Source organism: Leptosomus discolor, chromosome 6 (assembly GCF_034619465.1).
Source record: "Leptosomus discolor isolate bLepDis1 chromosome 6, bLepDis1.hap2, whole genome shotgun sequence".
NCBI lineage: Eukaryota > Metazoa > Chordata > Aves > Leptosomiformes > Leptosomidae > Leptosomus > Leptosomus discolor.
In genome coordinates this window covers 44,666,039-44,672,038 of record NC_141396.1, presented here as the reverse complement: position 1 = coordinate 44,672,038, position 6,000 = coordinate 44,666,039, and positions in this window count along the sequence as shown.

Sequence of the window (6,000 nt, the reverse complement as noted above, 5' to 3'; positions counted from 1 at the left end):
CCCCTACAGCAGCTAGAAACTTGTGTAACTGCTAAAAAAAAAAAAATAAAAAAAAAAAAAATAAAAAAATCTTAAAATATGCCTCTCCTTTTGGAAAAAGGCTCTTGCTGATTTTTTTTTTTTTAAGAATTTGGATCTGCTTGCCTTCAGCATGTGACTCTGCAAGATCCTTTGGCCAGACAGACACTGGGTGTTGCCAGACTGCAGACAAGCATGTCCCTTGTAGATCAAACTCTGTGCTGCTTTAGTGGCCTCAAGCTACTGGGTACATCAGCAGCTAAGCTGTTTTCTCTGTGGGTCACACGTACGACTGAGCACTCTGCTTTCCTGGCACAAGTGGGCAGCCTCATCCTTCTCGATTTTGTGAGCTGTAAGAGCCTCAAAACAGTATTCTCTTTAAAGGGGAGCAGTCAAGGAGAGATCTGCTAATTATCTCGGGTAGAGGATCCTTTAGGTCTTTGCCAGTTTTTATCAAAGCATAAAAAGCAATTATTAAAATTAATGCAATTTACCATGTGTTCTACTTCTAGCAAAGCTATTTTTGGCAAGGGTTGCCATCTGTCCCATTCAGCAAGATCAGCCACAGACTTTTGCTCTCTATTCCGCTTCCCACAGTTCTCATGTGGAGCCAGGCAAACACATGCCTTTTGCAGACTCAAGTATCTCAACTGCAGCGTCCATCTTACCTGAAAATTGCCATCACCTGGTGGCGAGTGTCCTCTGCATGACAAATACTTTTTCTGCTTTCCCAGTTGCTCTCTGCTGCGTAGCACCTGGGTGAGGAAGTGCTGCACCCTCTGCCCGAGCAGTGTCCAGTGGGACAGGCTGTGGGGGCAATGGCAGGCCTGTCTGCAGGGTGACAAAAATCAGCTTTTGTCTTTTTTTTCATGGTTCTCCAGCCTGTCTAACCTGAAGCAAGTGAAAATTAGTTCATTTACATTTTTAGACAACTGAAGATAAACCAGCGCAAGGAGAATAAATGCGTAGGGATAAAGAGCCAACTCCAGGGGAGTGTTTGTGGGTCCACAGGCATTCAGGGTGTTCTTGCAAGGAGACCATGGAAACCTGGCACAAACACCTGCATAAATGGGAACACAGCAGGCCTGGTTGTCCAGCATGGAGACGAGTGAATCCTCCAAGTGATGTTCTCATTGCCATCCCCTCGAAGCCCTCCAGCAGCAGCACCCTCTGCACTGAGATCTCTCCTCTGTACAAACGAAAGAGAACCTGCAAAGGAGGGAGCAAGGGCAGCTCATCCACTCGTCTGAAGCTGCGCAGATGAAGGAGGTTGGGCAGGTAAAGGAGACTAGTCTAACATGACATTCTGAAGTCATAGCAGTGAGGCAGTTTATTTTCATTGGAAAATAAATTAAAAACCAAACTGTATTTTTACCTGTCCACTGAGCACAGTAAGAGGAAGGGAAGGCCAGATGTGCTGCCATCACTGAGACACATACCTGCTTACTGGCTTCAGACTAGCTACTTCCTCGCACTTTGAAATGAAGAAAGGTGTAATAGATAGAGGGAGGAGGTGTGATAATGACATAATTAATAACAGAAACGTATTAAAAGATTATGCTAAATGCCAAATAGATGCCTGCCCGGTGTAAAAAGAAATAATCTGGGATATAATCCCTAAGGAGATGATTAAATACATAAGGAGGGAACTCTGACTCAAAGTCTTTACACTTGGGCTGTCTGATGGCTGGATCCCACAGCGTCCATGCTTGGCAGCACAACAGTGTATTGCTTTCCACTTGCCATACTTTCTGAATAAAGGAACCTGAGTGACAAATTTGGCAGCGAATTAGTTTGTATTTAAAGCCATTAGTATCCCTACCTGGTGGGAGACAAATGTTGGAGGAGCAGTTACCAGACAAGTTGTCTGGAGGAAGAGGTTGGTCAAAGCTGCCTTAAGTTGCTGCCGTTCACCTCAGCTGCAGCGCTGCTCCACGTATTGAAGCACAATGATTCCTCCCACAGACAGACTCTGCTCTGCCTTGTGCCTGGTTCAAAATGAATTCTCAAAATGATGCCTGACTACGTTCATCTCAACATATTACCACTGCATCATTAGCACTAGAAATGCTGCTCTCCAGAAATGATGTTCCCTTTGTAACCCAGGTCCACAATAGTGCCCCAGTCAGACAGTCTCACTCTGCTCAGAGGCACTGCCCTCTCCTCAGATACAATTTTCTGATTCCTCCCAGCACTGCAGGGAGAACTGGCATTTATCAGGATACTCAGTGCAAATTCTTCCTATTTCCTTCTCTCTCAGGCATTGAACTCGATAAAAGATTCTCACCTCTTTTAGATATTTAAAGACTGACATTAGCAATTTGAAGTTAATTAAACAGAAGATTCCAGGCTAAATTCCATTGTCACAAATAGCAGTGAAACTCTAACGTAAGTTCAATGAGCTTCTCTGCACAGTAGCACCGGAGTGAGGGCTCCTGTCAGGCCAATGAGTCGCTCATGTGTTAAGTGCACACAGCGTTTGGCACTCTGTTGATTAGCTCAGTAGAGTAACTTCATGTGCACGCCACTGATTGAAACTATTTTCATGGAATATTGTGTGTGTTATCCTGCTCTTTTGGATTACATATAAACAATAACATACAAAATAGCAGGTTGCTGAATTGTGATAGCCACAGGTTTTAGTGCTCTGTTCTGATTCCAGAAAAACTCACACCTTTCTGTTTTACATTCATGCGCATACACATGCATGGGTGTGTGTGTCTCTGAATATTATAAATGTACGTATAATGAATGACTCACTACATGAAAATTCCAGCTAAGATTTTACCTTCCTGGAGAGCAGAAAATCTCAGTCCCCAGATGGTAGTCACACTCTCTAGCCCGTTGCCATCCTCTTCTTACCTGGTGCTTTTTGGATTTGTGCAGTAATTGTGGATACTAGAGTTTTATTGCCGTATAGAAAGAACGCAAACAGTCTGGCTGAAGGTGTATGTACTGCATAAGAACACATGTGTATCTTGGAAGGTGCTAAATACTTTGATTTTTCTCTCTGATATGCATTCTTTGTTTTGTTGTTACTGCTAAATGCACTATCACGGAATCACGGAATCACAGAATGTTTGGGGTTGGAAGGGACTCGAAAGATCTTCTAGTCCAACCCCCCTGCCAGAGCAGGACCACCTAGAGTAGGTCACACAGGAACGCGTCCAGGTGGGTTTTGAATGTCTCTGGAGAAGGAGACTCCACAACTTCTCTGGGCAGCCTGTTCCAGGGCTCTGTCACCCTCACAGTGAAAAAGTTTTTCCTTATGTTAATGTGGAACCTCCTGTGCTCCAGCTTGCACCCGTTGCCCCTTGTCCTGTCATTGGCCATCACCAAGAAGAGCCCAGCTCTATCCTCCTGACACTCGCCCTTTACGTATTTATAAGCATTAATGAGGTCACCCCTCAGTCTCCTCCAAGCTAAAGAGACCCAGCTCCCTCAGCCTTTCATCATAAGGGAGATGTTCCACCCCCTTCATCATCTTTGTGGCTCTGTGCTGGACTCTTCCAAGCAGTTCCCTGTCCTTCTTGAACTGAGGGGCCCAGAACTGGACACGCTATTCCAGGTGCGGTCTCAAACGTAAGTTAAATTCACAAATACCAACCCCAAGGTTACATCCAGTACAGGACAGCCTATTAATAATGGCATTGGCAATACGTGATGCTGGGAAACATACACAACAGTTCCTCTGCACGTCTCGCATCTCTGCAATGCCATGAGGAAACCTGGTCCCTTCCTCGTTGTGCTGGCACAATCAGTCCCTTCTGAGGATGAGAGCACTCACGGTACCTTCCAGTGCTTTGCAGCTCTCTGAATGTGATGCATAGTGGGCCGAATTCTGCTCTCACCTGCATTAGTTAACTTTGTTTACAGCTCACCTCAGTGGAGCTGTTCCTAATTTGCGACGGATCAGGCCTACAGATCAATATTGCAATACGCCCTTTTCTAACGATTCTAACAAAATTCTGAGCAGAGCTGCCTACCACAATCAAAGACTCAGCATCTTGCAGGATCACGCCAAAGTCCACTGTATGCCATTTTGTTGTAAAGAAGATTGTTTGGGATTAAAGAGTCTCCTGCTTTAATTAATGAAACAGATAGGATGAAAAATGAATGATCAGAAATAATTGCAATTTGCAATGTAAATCACACCATTAACTACTCCAGAAATCAGTAATACGGCACAAAAAGAAAATCAGTTGAGGGGGTGACAGAAGGAAAAAAAAAATCTCTTGGGCATCTTGCCACTCTGGGGATTTTAATTTTGAGTTTTCCACTCCCAGCTATCCATTCTTATTGCCCATCCATCAACCTCCTGATGAATATAAAGGACTCTAGTATGAAACACAAGGAAGGTTGCTGGGTGCATAGAACAATGAAAGGGAGTCTTTAAGGTTTGGAGGAGGTAGGGTAAATAGCAGATGACAGTTTAGAAAAGCTTTCCTCTGCTCTTGCTTTTTTCCTCTAACATCTCTTTTTAATAGCTTTGGCAGCCTGATAACCATTTCAAAGGTAACCAAAATTGTACTCATGGGCAAATCACCCGGAAATCTCCTCCTGATTGACTCTAACAAGTGACATAATTTTTAATAGAAGTGCAACATGATTTATGCCTCTGCTTATTGGTATAGTTTTAAGCAGGAACAAAGTGGTCGTTTAATCTTACTCCCATGTTAGAGGCATTTATCTTCCACCCCTTTGTATTTACTATTTACATCTTCATAAGAATGCTGACACTGTAGCCTTCACTATTAGCAATACTCCATGATTTAGTAGCACTTATTAATATCTCTATATTTGGGGGTTTATTAATGAACATTGTAAGTCCTTCTGTGCAGCTGCTTATAACAAGTTATCTGCTATGGATTTTGATCAGGAGGGAGTTAAAGGGGGGGTCAAGCAGAAAGCCTCCATGAAAAACATGGCAACCACTGATGGGGTTACATAGGTGGTTGCAGAAGCCAAGGCTTCCACATTAAAAGAGGGTGATGAGTTAAAACGCCCATCCTCAGGAAGGGAGAGGTGGAGGGTGTAGAGAAAAAGGGTCTTCAGCAAGCGCAGCTGACTCAGGCTGTGAGGTGGACCCTACTGTGAGCCAGACCCTGCTGCAAGCCAGACACTATCATGGTCTCTGGGGGCACTGGGTATCCAGGCTGCTCTGAAGAAAGCTGGTGGAAGCTCTGTGTAAAACAACTCATTGTTTGAAACCCAGGCCCTGAAATGCAGTACACTTACTGGCAAATGGAGGGTGTTTATGGAGGAGGCATTTACTGGTTGGTGTGAGCACTGCTCAGAGGCACCTTCGCAGTGCCATGGCTCTCAGCGACCTCGCTAGAAACTACCCGAACCACTGCTCCCCCTGCAAAGGAAAGCGTTGGTCCATGTCACGTAGAAGGGTTGACAGATCAGAAAAAGGGTCTCGGCAGGTGCAGCTTTGCCCAGAGACCATGAAGCTGACGCCAGGTAACAAGGAGAGCCCTTGCACTTGTACGCCACCACCAGTGCAAGAGCCATCAACCTGTCAGGCACCACTGGGACTGGAGAAGACCACCACTACCAAAAAACACTCCCGAGGCTGATGGTACACATCCCATTCATCACTACAGCTTTGTACTTGCCGCCTTGGAGCACGGGGAGGCAAGGGAAGAAGGAGATGACAGAGGGAAGCAGGCTTGCAGGCACCTGGGAAAGGAGAGGAGAAACCTGCAAGAACAACCTTTTCTGCTTGCAGCCACTGCTTTAATCTTTGGAATAAACAAGGGCATTTGCAATTATGAGTGTCTTTTATGGCTAGTTAATGCTATTCATGTTGGCAATTATCAAGTGTCATATATGATTATTTTAGATCTTTAAACTTGGTCAGTTGAACGTGTAATCTTTAGCTCCCCATGTGTTTAAGACTTATTTTTATGTACACAGTTAAGTTTTTATATCTGCGGTAATTCAGCAGACAAAACATGATATACATTACTTGGGGAC